Below are 20,508 nucleotides of genomic sequence, written 5' to 3' on the forward strand. Positions count from 1 at the left end.
ATCTCACAGAAAAAGTGTCAGCTTGGGGCTGAGTGTGTCACAGCTTCTCTCCAACATTTGCTAGTCTCTCTGGAACCGAGAGAAGGCAGACCTTGAACTCAGGGTCCCCACTGACAACAGGACCCCGCTGGGATATACTGGCCTTGCTCTAGTCCCCTGTTCTTATTGTGAAGGCTGCCTTCCGTATACAGGAAGTGGTGGTGTGTTTTTTTTTTTCATTTAAATTCACTTAAGTAGAAAAGTTGACTTAAAAAATAAGTGAAAAAAGCAAGTTGTAGGGCAGTGTGCACTGAATGCTTTGGATTGTCTTTTAAGAGGGAACACATATACAATGCACACTTTATTGATGTAGAATAATGGCTGTGGCCCATGGGGAGGGGCAGGTGGTAGGAGCCGTGGTGGGAGGCAGCCTCTCCTCAAACGTTCGTTAAACTTTTTGATTTTTGAACCATGTGAGTATAACTCAGATCCTCCAAAAAAATTAAATTAAAAAATAAATTTAAAATGAAGACAAGCATGAAATAAATTATAGTAACATTCACTCACAAGGCAAGTCTCCAAGGTGGTGTCTAAGTGACTCAGGTTGGAGAGTAACTGGGCAGACTGGGGGCTGAGGTCCCCTCCAGCTCCGGCCACTGTGGTGGGGCCAGATTCCTGGGCACGCTGCCCTCTCCCCACCCTCCACCACTGGCCCTGGCTCCCAGCAGGTGCCTGGGCATGGCTCTCTCAGTCCGCCAGGCTCCTGTCTGCACAGGGTCCTGCCTGTTCCCAGTGCTCCCTCCTGTTGGCCTTCCCCACAGCCAGACAGTCCCCCCATCCTCGCCCCAGACCCTGGAGCCCCCACCTCCCAGGCAGCCCCAGTTGCTGGGCATGGACTTTGGCCTAGACATAAGAAACTGACTGAAGTCAGAATTCAGTGTGAGGCCCCCATCCAGGACAGCCCGCCTCCTCCCTTAAGTCTCTTTTCTCCTGTGCACCCTAGAATATTATAATAACAAACCCAACCCAGCACCCCCTCTGAGCCAGGCACTGCCCTAAGCACTTTTCAAATATAAACTCATTTAATCTGCACAGCAGCCCAATGAAGCATCACCACCCTGCCACCATCATCATCATAACTACCACCACCACCACGACCACCATCATCACCATCACCACCACCACCACCAGCACCACCACCACCGCCATCATCACCACCACCACATCACCACCAGCACCATCACCAACACCATCACTGCCACCAGCACCACCACCACCACCACCACATCACCACCACCACCACCTCCACCAACACCATCACCACCACCACCACCACCATCACTACCACCACCATCACCACCAGTACCACTGCCAGCACCACCGCCAGCACCACCACCACCACCACCAGCACCACCACCACCACCATCACCTCCACCAACACCATCACCACCACCACCACCACCATCACTACCACCACCACCATCACCTCCACCACCACCATCACTACTGCCACCGCCATCACCACCACCACCATCACTGCTGCCAGCACCATCACCACCACCACCATCACCACCACCACCATCACCACCACCACCATCACCACCACCACCACCTCCACCAACACCATCACCACCACCACCATCACTACCACCACCATCACCACCAGTACCACTGCCAGCACCACCGCCAGCACCACCACCACCACCACCAGCCCCACCACCACCACCATCACCTCCACCAACACCATCACCACCACCACCACCACCATCACTACCACCACCACCATCACCTCCACCACCACCATCACTACTGCCACCGCCATCACCACCACCACCATCACTGCTGCCAGCACCATCACCACCACCACCATCACTGCTGCCAGCACCATCACCACCACCACCACCACCATTACCGCCACCAACACCATCACTGCCACTGCCACCACCACCACCATCATCACCACTACCACCGCCATCACCATCATCACCATCATCACCTTCATCATCATCTCATTTTCCAGGTGAGCCCACAGAGACAAGTTTAATAACTTGCCTTGAGATCATACATTTGAAAAGGCAGAGCCTGGATTTGAACCCCAGCCATCTAAACCTGAATTCAGGGTCCCTAACCACAGTATGGCCAGCTGGGGAACCAGAGCCTCTAACAGGGTCTTGAGCCTCAGTTTCTGGGGTGCCAGATAGGACACCAAGGCCCAGAGAGAAGGGCCCCACCCAATGTCACATCGCAAGTCAGTAACCATCAGGACAGGTAGGAGGCTGGCACACAGCCCAGGGGACAGAACCCGTTAGAAAACTCTGCCCAGTCCACGTGGGGGCTCTTTGTGCATCTGCTTCCTAGACAGAAAGGAGGAGAGGTGTGCATGTGTGTGAGTGTGTGCATGAGCCCCTGTGTCCACAGATCCACAGATCCAACTCACTGCTCCCTCCACACCATCCACAGGCCCTGCCCGCATACCCAAGCCCCTCCTCCTCCTATTGTCCCCGTCTCACCTAAAAGAACACACGCATTTTTCTGCATGAGACACACCTCTCTCCCTGCAGCATTCCCCCAAGAGGGGGAATGGGAAAAAAGAAAAGAAGAAAACAGGCAGGCAGGAGATTGAGGCTCTAATACATGTACCAAGGAAACCCAGGCAGGCAGTGAGAGAGGCTGAGGTTGTGGATCATTAGGACTTGGGGTAGATCTCAGCACCTCAGATTCTTTATCTGTAAGTGGGCTTCCCACAGCACACTCTGCACATGTGTCGCAAGGTTAGACAGATTTATGGTGAATGGTCTTGCTCAGCACCTAACACAGGAGGTGCTAATGCATGTGAATTCCCTTTCTCTGTGCCTCAGTTTCCTCATCTAGTAAATGGGGGTAGCAGCCACTCCCTTTATGAGATCTGTCAAGAGGATGAAATGAGTTAATGATTATAAAGCTCACAGCAGGAGCCATGCACGCTGAGTGACCATACGTCCTGATTTCTGCCTCTCATCCGGGGCAGCTATTAATAGTATTGCATTTGCTCTCAAAGTGTCCTAGTTTGGAGGAAAAAGTATATATGTCCTACATAAAAATGTGGAATAGTAAAAAACCATGATCTCCCCAAACTTCATCCCTCCCTGCTGCGCTGCAAGGACCCAATCTCCAGGTCCTTCACTCTCCTGTCCCTGTGTCTCTCTGAGGAAGAGACTGCCCCGCACAGAGGACAAGGAGCCGGCAGTCCTAAGGGAGGAGTGTGTCTGGTCAGCCCCACTGCCACTTCTCTCCTAGACCAGGGTCCATCTGCAGATGGCCCCTCAGCGCACAGGCAGCCTCTGCTTCTCTCCGGCTATGGTGCCTCCTTTGCTTGGCTCCTGTGCTGGGGGCCAAGGCAGATTCTGTGGTTTCCACGGGGATGCCCCTGGCCAGGCTAACGCTAGTTCCTTCATCTTGTCATGGTCCTCAACACAGCGTTCCTCTGCTTTTCTGCCCAGTGGGCTCCTATGCATCCTTCAAAATCCACCTTAAGTGGCCCCTCCTCAGAAAAGCCTTCCCTTCCCTCCCTTGCAGATATAACTGCTCCCTTCTTTGGGCTCCCTCACTGCCCTGAAGTTCACTGTTTACTGGCTTTCTGACCCCAGGAAAGTTTGCTAATGTCTCTGTGCCTCAGTTTCCTCATCTGTAAGGGAATGAAAATAACAAGACCCCTCCTGGGTGTGTTATGAAAATTATCTGAGATAGTACATGTAAAGTGCCAAGAAACATACTTGGGACCAAGTAAGCACATAATATAATTTTTATTATATTTCCTCAATATCATCATAAGTATCCTATAAAGGCTATTAGCAGTTGGGCTCGCTCACCTCTCCACTGCCCCCTCTGTAAGTGCCCACTGCTCCAGTCCTCCTGAGCCAGGCACCCCCCTGAACACACCCTGCATTTCCCCATCACCCACTGGGCCCAAGGGGGACAGACATAGCCAGCACCAGCTGCCCCAGGTCCCCACTATTAGGTCCAGTGGATCCTGCTGGCCAAGGCTCCCTGATTCCCATCGTCTTGGAGCGGCCCGCCGCCCTACTGCCACAGCCAGAGGACCCCCACCTGCTTCCTGCTCTGCCAGTGCAGCCTTACAGGCATCTCTGTCACCCAGCCTCAGGATGGGGCAGGTGAAGAGCGCTCAGGGCAGATGGGTACCTGCCTGCTAATGGCTCATCCCTGCTAATCCTCAGGACCCTGTACAGAAGCAGGGGCCATCACTATGGGGAAACTGAGGCCGAGAAAGACCACACAGGCAGAAGGAGACAGCATCCTAGGACTCCACCAAGAAAAAAAGGGGTCCCAAATGCCCAGGAGATCAAATTGCCTTTTGCAGAAATACCATTTTTATGTAAAACAAATAAACAAACAGAAACAACAACCTTCTCAAATGCAGGCCTTTCTCAGATGGAAGCTCTCCACGGAAACAGCAACTCTGGGACACAGCGGGGTTGCCCCATCTCTCTGATGAGGAAACTTAGGGGCCAAGACGTTGCAGACTTGGCAGCTAGCAAAGGAGAGGAACGCAAGACTGACTGTGTGACGCCCGACCTCCACTCCACTCATCTGTCCACCCACCCCGTGGCTACTGCAGGCAGGTGCCACCCAACCCCTCGGCTCCAGGCATCTCAGGCTGCTTCTGCACGGCGCACAGCCTGGACCTATGGAAAGGCCCCGTCCTCCCCTTCTGCTGCAGGCAGGGCTGGAGCAGGGGCATCTGAGGCCAGAGAAGCCAGGGGTGCGGAGGGCAGTGCCTGAGCTGCAGCTGAGGGGGGGGCCTGCTGCTCCCAGGTGCTCCCATCGGAATGGCCACCTCCCACCATGGATACCTGGGGTCAGGTCCAAATCCAGTCAAAGCCCCAAGCAGTCCTGTTTACATGCCTTTCTCACCGGGGAGCTCAGCACTGGTCCCAGCTCTGCCCTCCACCCACTTCCCCTGCCTCAGAACAGCTCTGCCACGACTAGGGGACAGGACCAGGGTCCCATGGGGGCTTTAAATGCCAGGAGGAATTTGAGCTTTTACTCAAGCACAATGGGGAGAATAGAAAACTAGACCAGGACACAGGAGAGGAGGCCAGGACCAGGGCCAGCATATGATGGGAAAGAATGGCATGGATCAGGGGGAGCCTGGGTGGACGATGGGGCAGACGAGGAGCAGGGAGGAGGCACCCGAGGGGTTCTGCCCTTTCTACCTGCCACCAGCCAGGCCGCCTGAAGTGGAGCAGCATTCGGCAAGCGGTACTGTCTGTCCTTGGGCATCTCCCTCTGTCTCAGTTTTCTCATCCCTTAAAATGGAGCTAAAATGAGGTGAAACATGAAAAGGGTTCATAATTGTGTCTGGCACAAGTCAGCCCCAATAAATAAATATCGTTATTTGCATTATTGCATATTTCTGGACTGGATGAATGGCTCAGGTACCCAGGCAATGAGGGGCGTGGGGTGGGGTGGGGCAAGACCCAGGCCAGCCCCTCTGAAGCAGATGGGGGCCCCCAGTCCCCTGGCTCAGACAGGAATTACCATCACAAGCCCAGTGATGAGCTCAGCCACTCACTCTGCCTTAACAATACACAGTCAGCCCATAAATCCCCAGGGCATGCTGGGAACCAGGCTGGCATCTGAATATGAAAGGGTGAGAACAAAACAGCATTCTGGGGGCTGGGAATGGAGCGAGAGAGTATCTGTGCACAGACAGGCTGGATGCGGGCAATGCACACACCCAGGAAGTCAGATACACATGCACACACCTGGGAAGGCACACATGCACAGGAAGGCATACATACATACATACACATATATGAACACATACACACACATACATAGAAAGGCACACATACAAAAACCTGCACACCTGCAAATACACATAAAAGCAAACACACACACAAACAATGCCATTTGGCATCTTCCACAGTTGTACGTAACAGCAAAAAGACATAATCATGAAAAAATTTTTAAGTTTTTTGTTTTATCTCAAATTGCTTTTTGAGCTCTACCTGATGGAAATTGAATCTCGGTCAGCTGGGATCTGCCTACCTTTTAGCAGGAGTCCCAGAGATGCGAACCACTCAGGCTGGTCCTGTCTTTGGGGATCCCTTCAGCCCACCTCCACCCCTTAGGCCAGCATGTCTCCTGCACTCCCCTGCAGCCCCTGCATGCCCTCTCCCGGTCCCCTGCCACACAGCACTCCACCTGACAGGGGACACTCAGCCAGCCAGCACTCCCGTGGGGTGGCTGACCACTGTCCACTAATCAGGGCCCACTACTCCACTGAGCACCCAGAGCTGGGGGCCCCCCTTCCCCTAGTCTCCTTCCACATCTCCACTGACCTGGGGACCCCTCCCTGCATGGTGGGAGACCGCTGGAGACTCAGGCTCGCGCTGCAGCACACAGCAGAGGAGGACAGGGAGAAGAAGCCAGGCCCCCGACAGTCACTCTGCTCTGCCCTCACCGGCTGTGCAGCACCCACTGCCTCTCTGTGCCACGTCTTCCCACCTGTGAAACAGAATAATAGAGCCCGTACCTCATAGCCTGGCATCAGGATTCAGGAGGCGGTGTGTGCAGAGTGATATGAATAGCACCGAACTCACAGTGACTCTCACCACCTTCTTAAGAGCCTCCCATGAGCCCTTCCTTTCCCAGTGGGTTGGAGCTTTTGAAACTCAAAAGCCAGAAAGAAGCTGGATCATGGAACTGAGGGCGCGGAGGAAGAGGCAGGAAAGAGCCACAGGCAGACGAGCTCTCTGGGAAAAAAGGAGCTCCTGATTAGTATTTCAAAATGGCATCGCTCCGGAGTCTCTCCTGTGCCCAGTCCCATGCCAAGTTCTCCCCAAACCTGAGCGTCTTCCAGCCCCCTAACAGCTCTGTGAGGTCAGTATGCACCATCAGCACCCCACTTTAAAGATGGGTATACCGAGGCCCACGTAGGCAGCACACCTGGCCTCAGGTCCAGAGCGACTAGCTGCCAGGGCTGGGAATCAGACCCAGACCTTGAACTGCTAGTTCCTGTTGCACAAACAGGGAAACTGAGGCCCCTGAGATGAAGCAACACGCCCAAGGTCACACAGCTGGATGCGGCACTGCCCACAAGACTTCCTTCCCACCGTCACAGCGCACAGGTATCTGGGGGAGACGTTGGTCATGAGCACTTGAATGCCCCAAGAGTCTCAGATGGACAGACATTTCTCCTTTAGTGATGGAAAAACAACTTTCAAGAGCCTCCATTGTTCACCCCAAATTTTTGCAGGATTGCTGGGGAGCAGAAGGAGAGCGGGGGGAGGAGCAGGGACTGAAGCTGGGGAGCGAGGAGATCGGGTGCATGGCCACCAGGGGCCACCGGAGCTCCCTGTGAGGACTGCATTCTCCCAGTCAGGGAGTCCAGAGAAATGGAGAGGGCTCCCATAAGAGGGTGAGCTTCCCATCAGAGAGGCGTGCAAGTCAGGCTGGAGGAGCACCTGGGGGGTGCTGCTGCTGGGGGGATTCGGGGACTCTGCCTGGTAAATGCACACAGCATATTTCCAACAGGTCCAGTAGTCAGGTTGCCCAGACTGAGTAAGAAGCCACCCTGATTCCCAGAGGACCCTTGGTACCTCAAAACACCCTGCTACCCTTCGTCTTGGGGCACCAGGCAGCTTTCATCCGACCAAACTACATGGCTTTCAATGTCCCGACTGTGAGGCACAGACAGGACTGTCCAAACGTCTCCACATTCCCCTTCCTCCCAGTAGTAAGAACCCTCTAAGGGTTTTCTGGGAACACAGCTGCCCTTGTTGTCTCCCAGGAGACTGCCTCTCACAGCATCCCTTGCAGCATCAGAATACAACATAGATCTGTGGGCATGAGACTGAGGCTTGGCCAAGGCTGGTAAGCCAGAGGGATGTGTGCCACCTCTAGTGTCCCCTTGCCCTTTCCCATCTCAGTTGGCTGAGGGAGGGGAGTGGTCACCGTGACCTTGGACGTGGAGGTCTGGAGGAAGCCAGAGTCCTCTCCCAGCCCTGCAATGCCTCAGTGGACCATAAAGTGGGACAAGTGAACACCCTTGCTCTCAACGCTCCCATGTCTCCAGTCTCACTTTCTCATCTGCCACCGTGTTTGGGGGCCTCTTCATCACACCAGCTAGGTCTACATCCCACGTGATACTGAGGAGGCACGGGAGCCCCCGTGGACTGCAAGCTTCCGCAGTCCAGCAAGGAGCTCTCTTTCCATTCTCAGCTCATGAACAGACACAGAGAAGCCTCCAAGAGTGTTTATGGGAGAATAAGAGACAGAGAGAAAAGAGGTCTCTTCCTAGTCCCTGACTGGCGTAACCAAATGCCTCTTTTCCTCTCCCCTTGAGGCCACTCTAATCTTTTGTGTTCCGGACTGAACTACAAATTTGTCTATGTGTCATTCTTCCCCGTCTCAGTAAGTGGCACGTCTAGTTGCCTAGGAGTTCAGGCCAGAATCCCAGGAGGTCACGTATAACTCCTTCATCTCCTCTTACTCTCCCCAAATCATTACCAAGTCTAATGATTTTGCTTGTGAATTTCTCCCCAACCCACAACTTCCCACTAGGTCCCCTGCCACACGCCCTCGCCTCAGACGTCCTGTGGCTCCTATTCCACGCAGAGGGAAGCCTCTGCCTCCTTACCCGATGTGTCCTCCATCCCAGGAACACTCTTGTCCTCACTCTTTGCCCATCTGACCCCCACCCCCATCCCTGTCCCGAGCTAGGGCACGTCTCTATCATCATGCCACCTCACTGTCTCCATGGCCCTTTCCACATCCCCACAGGTTGTGCCTCTGTGTGTGTGTGTGTGTGTGTGTGTGTGTGTGTGTGTGTGTGTGAGTGTGTGTGTGTGAGACAAGTGCTCCTCGCAGAGATGGTCAGCTCTGGGAGGGTCTCTCCAATGCGTGGCATAGAGCCTAGAACACAGTAGGGGCTCAGAAAATGTTTGGGGAAGAGTAACAACAGGAAGATGGGGCTGACCTTGAATGCATCCCTTAATGCAAATGAGGTGGGGGACACAGGGGTGACAGTTCTGTTCTGGAGCAAGGCTGATCAGGCGGGCTGGCTCTCAGAATGGGGCTGACCTGTACAGAGCACACACCGAACAGAGCCAGGACTCAAACCCAGGATGAACACCACAGTCAGTGTGCCGACCACTCACCTCCCTGTCAACCTCCCTGCCCTCTGCTTCTCACATCTACCACCTTCATCATCTGAGAAATAGGGGTGTAGGGGGTGTGCTGTGAACCCAATGCCAAACCCAGCCCCTGTAGCTGTCAGTGTGGAGGCTGGACATGGCTGTGGGCTTAAGGGGCCTGGGAATGGGCGGATCAATGAGCAAAGCCCATCCCAGGGCAGAAGATGTCCCCAGGCAGTCTCAGAAACATGGTAGCACTGCAAGTTGTTGGTGAGTATTCAAGGCGTGCCCACCAGATCAGGCTAAAGAGTCACTGCACAGCAAAGGAGGCCAGCAACAAAATAAAAGGGCAAACGACCAAATGGGAGAGAATATTTGCAAATCAGAATTCTGATAGGGGGTTAATATCCAAAATATATAAAGAACTCATACAAGTCAATAGCAGAAAACCCAAACAATCTGATTAAAAAATGGGCAGAAGATCTGAACATTTTTCCAGAGAGAACATACAGACACAGATGGCCAGATGGCCAACAGGGACGTGCAAAGATGCTCAGCCATCACTAATCATCAGGGAAATGCATATCAGAACTACAATTAGATAGCACCTCATACCAGTCAGAATGGCCACCATCCAAAAGACAAGAAATAACAAGTGTTGGTGAGGATGTGGAGAAAAGGGAACCCTTGGTGGGAATGTACACTGGTGCAGCCAATAACAAAACAGTATGGATTAAACATTTAAACAATTAAAAATAGAACTACCATGTGATCCAGCAACCCATTTGTGGGAATTTGTCTGAAGGAAAGGAAAACACTAATTTAAAAGTTATCTACACCCCCATTTTCTCTACAGCATTATTTACAATAGCCAAGACATACAAGCAACCTGAGTGTCCATCGACAGACAAATGGATAAAGAATCTGTGGTATATATACATACAATGGAATATTATTCAACCATAGAAGGAAATGCTGCCATTGTGAACACATGGATGGGCCTGGAGGGCATTATGCAAAGTGAGAGAAGTCAGACAAAGACAAATACCATATAATTTCACTTCTATGTGGAATCTAAACACAACCACCACCAAGTTCATAGAAAGAGAGAACAGATTGGCAGTTGCCAGAGGTGGGTGGCAGGTGACAGGGGAAATGGGTAAAGGTGGTTAAAAGGCACAAATTTCTAGTTGTAAAATAATAAGTCACAGGGATATAATGTACAGCATGGTGAATATAGTTAAAAATACTGCATTGCATATTTGAAAGTTGCTAAGAGAGCAGGTCTTCAAAGTTTTCATCACAAGAAAAAAAAAGTGCAACCATGTGTAGTGATGGATGTTAAGTAGCTTATTGTGGTGATCATTTTGCAATGTATACAATTATCTAATCATTATGTTGTACCAATGAAACTAATATGTCACTTATCTCTCCATTTTTTCTTAAAAAACAGTATGTCCCAACCTGAACATAATAAAGGCCATATATGACAAACCCACAGTCAATATCATACTTAACAGCAAGAAGCTGAAAGCTTTTTCTCTAAGATTAGGAACAAGACAGGGATGTCCACTCTCCCCACTACTATTCAACATACTATTGGAGGTCCTATCCACGGCAATCAGACAACACAAAGAAATAAAAGGCATCCAGATTGGCAAGGAAGAAGTCAAACTGTCCCTGTTTGCAGATGACATGATATTGTACATAAAAAACCCTAAAGAATCCACTCCAAAACTACTAGATCTAATATCTGAATTCAGCAAAGTTGCAGGATACAAAATTAATACACAGAAATCTGTTGCATTCCTATACACTAACAATGAACTAGCAGAAAGAGAAATCAGGTAAACAATTCCATTCACAATTGCAGCAAAAAGAATAAAATGCCTAGGAATAAACCTAACCAAGGAAGTGAAAGACCTATACTATGGAAATTACAAGACACTCATGAGAGAAATTAAAGAAGATACCAATAAATGAAAACACATCCTGTGCTCATGGATAGGAAGAATTAATATTGCCAAAATGACCCTCCTGCCTAAAGCAATATACAGATTCAGTGCAATCCCTATCAAAATACCAACAACATTCTTCAACAAACTAGAGCAAATAGTTCTAAAATTCATATGGAACCACAAAAGACCCCAAATAGTCAAAACAATCCTGAGAAGGAAGAATAAAGCACAGGAGATTATGCTCCCCAACTTAAAGCTATACTACAAAGCCACAGTAATCAAGTAATCAAGACAATTTGGTGCTGGCACAAGAACAGATCCTTAGACCAGTGGAATAGGATAGAGAGCCCAGATAGAAACTCAAGCATATATGGTCAATTAATATATGATAAAGGAGCGATGGATATACAATGAGGAAATGGCAGCCTCTTCAACACCTGGTGTTGGCAAAACTGGACAGCTACACACAAGAGAATGAAACTGGATCACTGTCTAACCCCATACACAAAAATAAACTCAAAATGGATCAAAGACCTGAATGTAAGTCATTTAACTATAAAACTCTTAGAAGAAAACATAGGCAAAACTCTCTTGAATATAAACATGAGCAACTTCTTCATGAACATATCTCCCCAGGCAAGGGAAACAAAAGCAAAAATGAACAAGTGGGACTATATCAAGCTGAAAAGCTTTTGTACAGCAAAGGACACTATCAGTAGAACAAAAAGGCATCCTACAGTATGGGAGAATATATTCATAAATGACAGATACAATAAAGGGTTGACATCCAAAATATATAAAGAGCTCACATGCCTCAACAAACAAAAAGCAAATAAGCCAATTAAAAAATGGGCAGAGTAGCTGAACAGACACTTCTCCAAAGAAGAAATTCAGATGGCTAACAGACACATGAAAAGATGCTCCACATTGTTAATCATCAGAGAAATGCAAATTAAAACCACAATGAGATACCACCTCACACCAGTTAGGATGCCCAACATCCAAAAGACAAGCAATAACTAATGCTGGCGAGGATGCGGAGAAAGAGGAACCCTCTTACACTGCTGGTGGGAATGTAAATTAGTTCAACCATTGTGGAAAGCAGTATGGAGATTCCTCAAAAAATTCAAAATAGAAATACCATTTGACCCAGAAATTCCACTCCTAGGAATTTACCCTAAGAATGCAGGAGCCCAGTTTGAAAAAGACATATGCACCCCTATGTTTATCGCAGCACTATTTACAATAGCCAAGAATTGGAAGCAACCTAAGTGTCCATCAGTAGATGAATGGCTAAAGAAGATGTGGTACATATACACAATGGAATATTATTCAGCCATAAGAAGAAAACAAATCCTACCAATTGCAACAACATGGATGGAGCTGGAGGGTATTATGCTCAGTGAAATAAGCCAGGCGGAGAAAGACAACTACCAAATGATTTCACTCATCTGTGGAGTATAAGAACAAAGAAAAAACTGAAGGGACAAAACAGCAGCAACTCACAGAACCCAAGAATGGACTAAAAGTTACCAAAGGGAAAGGGACTGGGGAGGGTGGGTGGGAAAGGAGGGATTAGGGGAAAAAGGGACATTATGATTAGCACAGATAATGTAGGTGGGGTGCACAGGGAAGGCAGTATAGCACAGAGAAGACAAATAGTGATTCCATGGCATCTTACTCTGCTGATGGACAGTGACTGTAATGGGTGCGTGGGGGACTTGATAATATGGGTGAATGTTGAAACCACAATGTTGCTCAGGTGAAACCTTCATAAGATAGTATATCAATGATACCTTAATAAAACAAACAAAACGGCGTGCCCACTCAGGACTCTCTCCTAGTTGCTTTCCCCGGCCCAGGCCCTCCCCTGCCCCTTCCTCGGGCTCCCTGCTAGTCCCTCCGCTTCAGGATTATGGTGGCCTTTGGCTTAGAATCGCGATCGGGAAGCACAGGGAATTATGGGAGTATGTAGCAGGTGGTCGTCAGGACCTGGCCTCTCACTGTAGGACTCCAGGGTCCTTGACATTCCCTCTTCCTTCCCTGACAATGTAGGCATGGGACCGGATGGCCCAACCCAGAACTTTGGATCTGAAACACATCATGAGAGGCAAGGGGATTTGGATTCCCTCTGGGAACCTCAGGGGCAGCATCCCAACGTGGTCCATGGTGGGGGCTGTGTTCACTGGCCTCAGGAGCCTCAGGCTCCCAGTGTCCCACATGTGGTTCTGCAGCCTTCCTCTCCATCTGGAAAGCCCCTAAAGCCTTCTACTTTAGTTAGGATTGCGCTCAACTACATGCAACAAATGTAAGGTTTATTTCTCACTTGTGTCACCTTCCGATGCAGGCCCAGGCTTCTTTCATGCTGTGCACCTCCATCTTCAACACATGCCAGCAAGGTCACCTTGGCATCGCCCAGACAGGGACTGAAAACAGCACACGGGAGGGTATGCAGGGTTTGCGGGGCCAGGCCTGGAGGTAGTGTGCACTCCTCTCCCTGCCCACACCCCTTGGGCCATAATCCAATCACTTGAGCAGCTCACTGCCAGGGCATGTGGCCTTGTGGAGTGCCTAGGAGGACAGGAATGAATACAGATGTCTCCACACACTTAGGAGGCTCTGCCACAGTCCACCCCTTTGACCAGTGCATATCCACGAGCGCCCTCCATCCTACAGAGAAAACACTTACTGTCTCCCTAAGGAGACAACCCACAGTCTGATCCAGTCACTGCATGGCCTGTTGGCCTATGACCTAGAGAAAAAATGTGTATGTTGCCCCCTTACACACACACACACACACACACACACACACAGTGTGTGTGATGGTGGAGCAGAGGTAGGATAACCTCACTGAGGACTCCCATTCAGAAGAGAGGATGCAAGACCCCGGAAGCGAGTGGTCCACCACCTAGTGTACACTCATGGGGGGGAGTTGCCCCGGATGTCCCCTAACTGGACTCTGGTTCTGCTCTCTTGGAGAACTTGCCTGTTTTCCTCCAGGTCCCCCGGCTCCACCCTTTAGGGGACTAGGTGAATATGCCCCCATTGGCCACTATAGAGTTTCCAGGATCTGTTCCTGCATGGGGTACTGGGAACCTACTGGGTATTTTAAGCTTCAGTCAAAGACTCTTTTAAGCTTACAGTGCAGGACCATTGTTTCCTTAGCACTACAATTCCCTCCAAGCCTAGGCTTCTGACCTATTTGCTTCCAGTCCATGCGATGAGCCAACAGTCATACTCTAGACTTAACTGTCGAGCCCAACTTCTTTCCCTCCCTGCCTCTTCCTTCCCACTTAATCATGACAATCTTGAGGTGACATCATTGAGCGGAAATGTCACACCCCTCGCCTAGTCTCCACAGCAGCGTCAGGTTTGTCTCCGCCTCATTTCCTACTGTTCCAGATGCACACGTGGTTGGCTTTTCCCACCCTGAAAGCCCCTCTCCTTTGCTTCTGCTCTACACCAGCTGTTACTCTCCTGAGCTCATCTCTTTCCGGTAAGACCTTGCCAAGTGCAGCCAATACTGGCCAAGACATACTTATCTGTTCATTCTTTTCAACCACTTCCCCTAGAGCTACAGGCTCAGTGCCCATGTGCTCTGCTGTCCAAATTACCCTAGGCAGCAGTTCTCCCAAATGTTTTGCCACTTCATTACAGGGACCACTGTATGTGAAAGACTCTAGTAATTAGTTTCTACACAGTCTGCCATTCAACAGCTAAGCCAATGCCACATACTTCAGGTTTTTATGGTAACTGTATTTCAAATGACCAACTTCTATATCAGTAAGGAAAGGCTAACTGCCGTAACAAATAACCCCAAGGTCTCAGGGGCTCATCACTACAAAGATCTACTTCTCACTCCTGTCATAGTTCAAAGAGGCTTGTTGGCCAAGGAGCTCAGCTCCACAGAGTCACTTGGGGACCCGGGTTCTTCCGTCTTGTGTCCGAGCATCTGTGTGGGCCTGAGGCTGCCTGGCCTTGTCCAGCCAGTGAGTGGAGACAAGCTGTGTGGTGGAGAAGGACGATCCCTCTTCTGGGCCAGACCTGGACCTGGCATGCACCATTTCTGCCCCCAGCCCAGTGGCCAGAACTCAGCCACTCACTACAAGCTGGCCTGAGAGGTGTGCCTATCAGTATGCCCAAGAAGGATGTGAGCATGCCAGACTGAAGATTTGGGGTCTAGAGTGCCCACAGTCACCTCTGTCCATGCCCCCTCAGTCTGCATGCCTGTATTCTGCCTGGAAGGCACCTGCACATCCTCCAAGCTTCTGATCCATGCCACCTTAGTGACACCTTCCTCCCTCAAGATAGATGGCAGGTCCCCGCTGTACAGTCTATATTAGCCTCTTCCCAACATTTCACATTAAGGATGCTAATTGTCCCCTGAATTTTTCCCATAGCTCCCCTCCTCTCCTCGTGCTCAGTAAGAGACAGTGCAGAGCCTGGCATGGGAAACACACTGGTCAGCATCTCAAAAAATTTAATGCCAGCAGGAACTCTGGCTCCCTGAAGCAGGTGGTCCCATTGGTTATACTTCTTGCCAGCTACAAAGATATGTCAGAAACCCCTTGTCCCCCAGCTGGCATGCTCTGGGCCATCGTCACCCCAGCTGTGTAGGACAACCAGCTCTGATGGCTGCAACCTGGAGAACATCTCACATGCTGGTCTCAATTATCTCTCCTGTGCTGTCCCCAAACTACCATATGTGACATGTTGACCCCGAGCCAATGCTGAAATGCAGGCAAACCTGGAAGTTCAGGGAAGGCCACTCCACCCCATGGGGAATGTAACCAAGGAGCAATAGAAGCCAACATTCCACTCTTGGGGCACAATCCCGAGGCACCCTTCAGGCTCTTCAGAGAGTCACCAGCAGGATCAGGACCCAGTTGCCCATAGCAGCAATCGGCTCAATAATGCTCCCTTGGACTGCTTTCCCCCTACCCTGAATCACTCACCTCAGTCATTTCTTCCATTCCTAGTCCCTAGGATCATACCCAAAAATAAATTGCCAGGTCCTAAACCCTTGCCTCAGGCTCTGCTTTTGGAGGGAACCCAGGCTAAGAGACCAAATGACTTTCGCTGTCCTGGAAGGCCCATCGGCCCACAGAAAACTGGCCTGCCCATGGAGGGCCCTACATGTGAGTCATGTGCTATTACTGGAAGGTGTGGTCACTCTCCCAGTCTGTCCCAACCCAGTCTAATCTAGCTGGCACCAGCCTAAGTGGCTCCAAATGTCCTTTGCATCCTAAGGTCCCTGCTTTGGAGATTGTGGTATGTGTCCATGACATGCAGTTGAGGGCTAAACCTGGCATTCAAGGCTCCTGGAGCTGGGCTCTCACCTGCCCACCCTGTTACTCCTTTATTCCCTCTACACTGATACCCACATGACAATCTCCACTGTTTTAGACTGAGTCGTGTTACCCTAAAATTCATATGCTGATGTCCTAACCCCCATTACTTCAGTGACTGTATTTGGAGATAGGGCATTTAAAGAGATAATTAAATTAAAACGAGGCCACATGGGTGGGAGTGGGGTTCCTAATCCATTGTGACTGGTGTCCTTAAATGAAGAGGAGATGAGGACAGACATGCACGGAGGGACGACTGTGTGAGGACATGGGGGGAAGACGGCATCTGCCAGCCAAGGAGAGAGGCCTCAGAGGGACCAGCCTGCTCACACCTTGATCTCAGACTTCCAGCCTGTGAAACTATGAGGAAGTAAATGCCTGTTGCTTATGCCTCCCAGCCTGCGGTACTCTGTTACAGCAGCCTGAGCTCACACGCCTGCCCACAGCTTTGTCCCCTCCTGGAATGCCCTCTGCACACCTCCTAAGACCACTGGGCCCTGGCCCTCTCCTGGCATCCACAGTCCACCATCGCCAGTGGGACCTCTTACCTGGTGTGGAACAAGTGACCTCCCCTTCCTACACCAGTCAAAACGACTGGCAGCTCACTCCCTGGAGAACGTGAGATGACATATAAAGTACCTAGTGGTGCTAATAAAGGCAGAGTGTTTTCAAAAACAAAGGACTTTGTTTCAACAGCTCTGCTCAGCGAACATTCTGGCGGACTCTGAGCACGCCTCTGCCTTCCCTGGGCTCCCTGCTCCCCATTTAACCCAGCCCTGTGTCTGGGCCCTCAGACCTGCCTGCTGCCTCTGCCCTGGGGGGACGCACACACTCAGCAGTGGGGCCCCTGAACCTGCCCTTCTCCACACTCAGCCACCTCAGCCTCTGTCAACATACAGCACAATTTTGACACCCTTTTATTCTGTCAAGTTGGGCTCTGGAGACAATGCATTCACTGTGTCAGCTGGCCTCTGTGTGGGGAGAACCCAGACAAATGACTGAATATGCAAATGACATGCAAATGACCCGCTTCGAAGCAGAAAGTGTTCCCTTTGGCATCCTTTCAGGGCCTGCTTTAGTGAGTCGATAAAAGTGCCCCTGAGTGACACAGCAACGGTTGGCATGGAAACAGGGCATCGAGGGTGCTTGAGGAGACGTCAAACCGGCCCTGGAGTTAACTATGTTAAACATCCCCTCCCTGCGATCTTGTTCACACTGGAAGTTGGCACTTCAGCTGGAGAAAGCATTATCTTGGCCACTGGATGTAAGCATCACAGTTCTGAGTAGGGATTCAAGAGATTTCCCCCCGAATAGATTTCTGCTCCCCTGCAATGAACCTGCAAGTCGCACAGTCCTGCGTTTAAATGTGTCTCCCAAAGGCCCACCTGTGAGACTTTGGCAGGCTGCCACATGCCTCTGAGACTTCATTTCCTCGTCTGTGAAATGGCTGCATCTGGGGGGAGCTGTCATGAGGGGTCACCGAGCCAGAGGGGTCCGTACTGCCCAGCCCAGCATGGGACAGAAGCTGCCAAGGCCCGAGGTGTCTGCTCTGTGGGCCCAGAGCCAGGGCCAGCACATAGTAAACGCTCAGCAAACTTCTGCCTCCTTCTTCCTCCACCATCCGTACATCTCATGGGCTATTTTTATTCGTGTTCCGGGTGAAATAAAACAAGTTAAAGCAGAGCATGAAATCTGAGGAGGATTCCACCTTTAGGGGAAAAAAATCTGCCTTTGCAATAACAAATAGTTGGAGCTGGTGCATTACTTGGGTGAAATTGTTACCCCCTCAAGACAAGTCTAAACTCTTCAGCATTATGAAAACTCAGAGGATTGCTTTGCTACCGAAAATTTATGGCCCCCAAATCATTCTTAAAAGACAGCACACATTCCCAACTGAGGGTTTCCCTCTGGTACAGCCAGCTCCTCTCTCCACGCAGCTCTATTCAGGGCACACGTCGTGCATTTCTGCCTGAAGTGTCTGCTCCGTGAGGCCCAGATGAGGCGCAGCCCACAGTAAATACTCAACCAACATCGCGTCTTTGTGCATTTCTGCCCCGTGGCAGCACCAAGGCCCTCTTCTCCCACCTCCTCAGCCAACCACATAGATAGGATTGCAGCTCAAGCCACACACGCCTGGCAGGGCTTGAGGCCACTGGCCCTTCATCCCTCCTCTATAAAGACTTTCATCGTTCTGGAAGATAAAAAATCAGAATATGCCTATACTGATAGTTCATCCTTGAGTTTTATGGATGAGGAAACTCAGAGTCAGAGGCACAATTGAATTCCAAGGCTCCTGGAACTCTGCCAGCACCCCACAGGAGTGGAGCTGACATCTAACCCCTTGTCACTTTGCCCCCAAAGGCCTGTCTTATTTCTTCCCAGCAGGTCTTAGCTAGGGCTTGATGTCAAGGGTGGAGCAGGCTAGCAGGCAGGGAGCTGAGTCAAAAGACCCAGACCCAGTTTGCTATGGCACTACTTTCTCCATGGGCCCCACAGTGATATCTTTGGAAGAACGTTGTTACCAACCCCAGAAGGAGGGGCGTTAGGGTAAGTGCATCTTTTTGCATCACAATGGACTTTAGAGGGGCAGAGGTGCCACCTTGCTCAAGAAACCCCATGGCTCACCAATGCCATGATGAGTATAGGCAAAATGCCGAGAAGATCTGTGCAGAGCCCTCTCCAGGGGCCACAAGCTTTCATCCACTCTGAGGCTCAGAGAGGCTAAGGGACTTGCTCAAGGTCACACAGCAGGTAAGAAACAGGATGTGGATTTCAAAGTAGGTCAGTTCAGATAAGTTAGGGGTCTTAAACTAAGGTGCCTCTGGCCAGGGAGCACCAATAAGGGCAACAGCTGCAAGGGTGTTTGGGGGCTGGAGGACGTGCCCTCCACCTAACAGGAACCACTCCCAGCTCCAGCCGCCCATTGGCAGCTGGGAACACCAGGATGACCAAAGTTCCTGATTCTCTAAGAGAAGGTGGAAACCAAGATTTTCATGGGAAACCTCCTATTTTTGAACATTGACTGACATCTTCCCTGAATATTTTATGTTACACAGGGCACACAGAATGTGCAAGTCTGACCCAAACAGTAGGTCACTGCTACAGAGCTTGGGAGTCTTTTCAAGTTAAGTGTCAAAGTGCTAGCGTACAGTGCTTTTTACATATGAGGAAACTGAGGCCCGGAGATGGAAATGGCAGCCTGCAGTTACACAGGTTGCCATGTGGCAGAGCCCAGGCCAGCCGGTCCCTCAGCAAAAGGGGTGAAGAATGCACCCAGCCAATGCTGCCTGGCTCTGAGCCCCAGGTGCACAGACAGGGGTGGTTCTGGGGAGAGAGCAGGGAGGGGCCTCTCTGTACAGCAGGCGGCAGACATAGTGTCTCTGGGCCTCGATTTACCCACCTGCAAAATGGGAAAGAAAAGAATAAGAATGCCTCTCCTCACTTCTGTCATTGTGAAGATGACAAAGGTAGTGTTGGATGACAGATATAAGAAGTGACAAGTCCCCACTTTGTCCTGTACAGAGCTCACAGGATGGAGACATCAGAACGGACCCCGAGACAGTCACAACCCTTGGCATTTAAACACGTGCAGGACTGGATCTTTCCCCTTCCTCTCAGGGGCCTGCAGCTGGAGCATTTGACAGACCATGAGGCTGGAGCCTGGCAAGGCTTGGTGAGTGGCCTGCAGACCCAGGAGCCTCTCCGGGGGACTGGGGACAGGCCCCCAGGCTCAGCAGGCTGCCACCACTGCCTGGCTCCACTCACTGCTCCCTTTGAAGTTCAAAGAATGGGCCTCGCCCCTCCAAAGCAAGCAGTAAATCAGGCAGGAGAAAGGAAACTGTCCACTGCAGCTGAGTTATGGTGGCCATGGCGAGACAGGCTTCACCCTCTGGGACCACAGGCCCCGCCCTTACCTGCCCTCCAGCCCCCTCCTGCCCCTTACCTGCCCTGGCCGGCCCCCTCATCGCCCCAAGCCCACTGCCCAGCCCAGCTCCTCCATTCCCAATGTCCCAGCTCCTAGGGTCTCTGGGTTCAGGCCCTTCCACGCTTTCTCCACCAAGGAGTGGTTTAGCCCATGCTTGC

The sequence above is a fragment of the Manis javanica genome, chromosome 3 (assembly GCF_040802235.1).
Source record: "Manis javanica isolate MJ-LG chromosome 3, MJ_LKY, whole genome shotgun sequence".
In the NCBI taxonomy this organism is placed as follows: domain Eukaryota; kingdom Metazoa; phylum Chordata; class Mammalia; order Pholidota; family Manidae; genus Manis; species Manis javanica.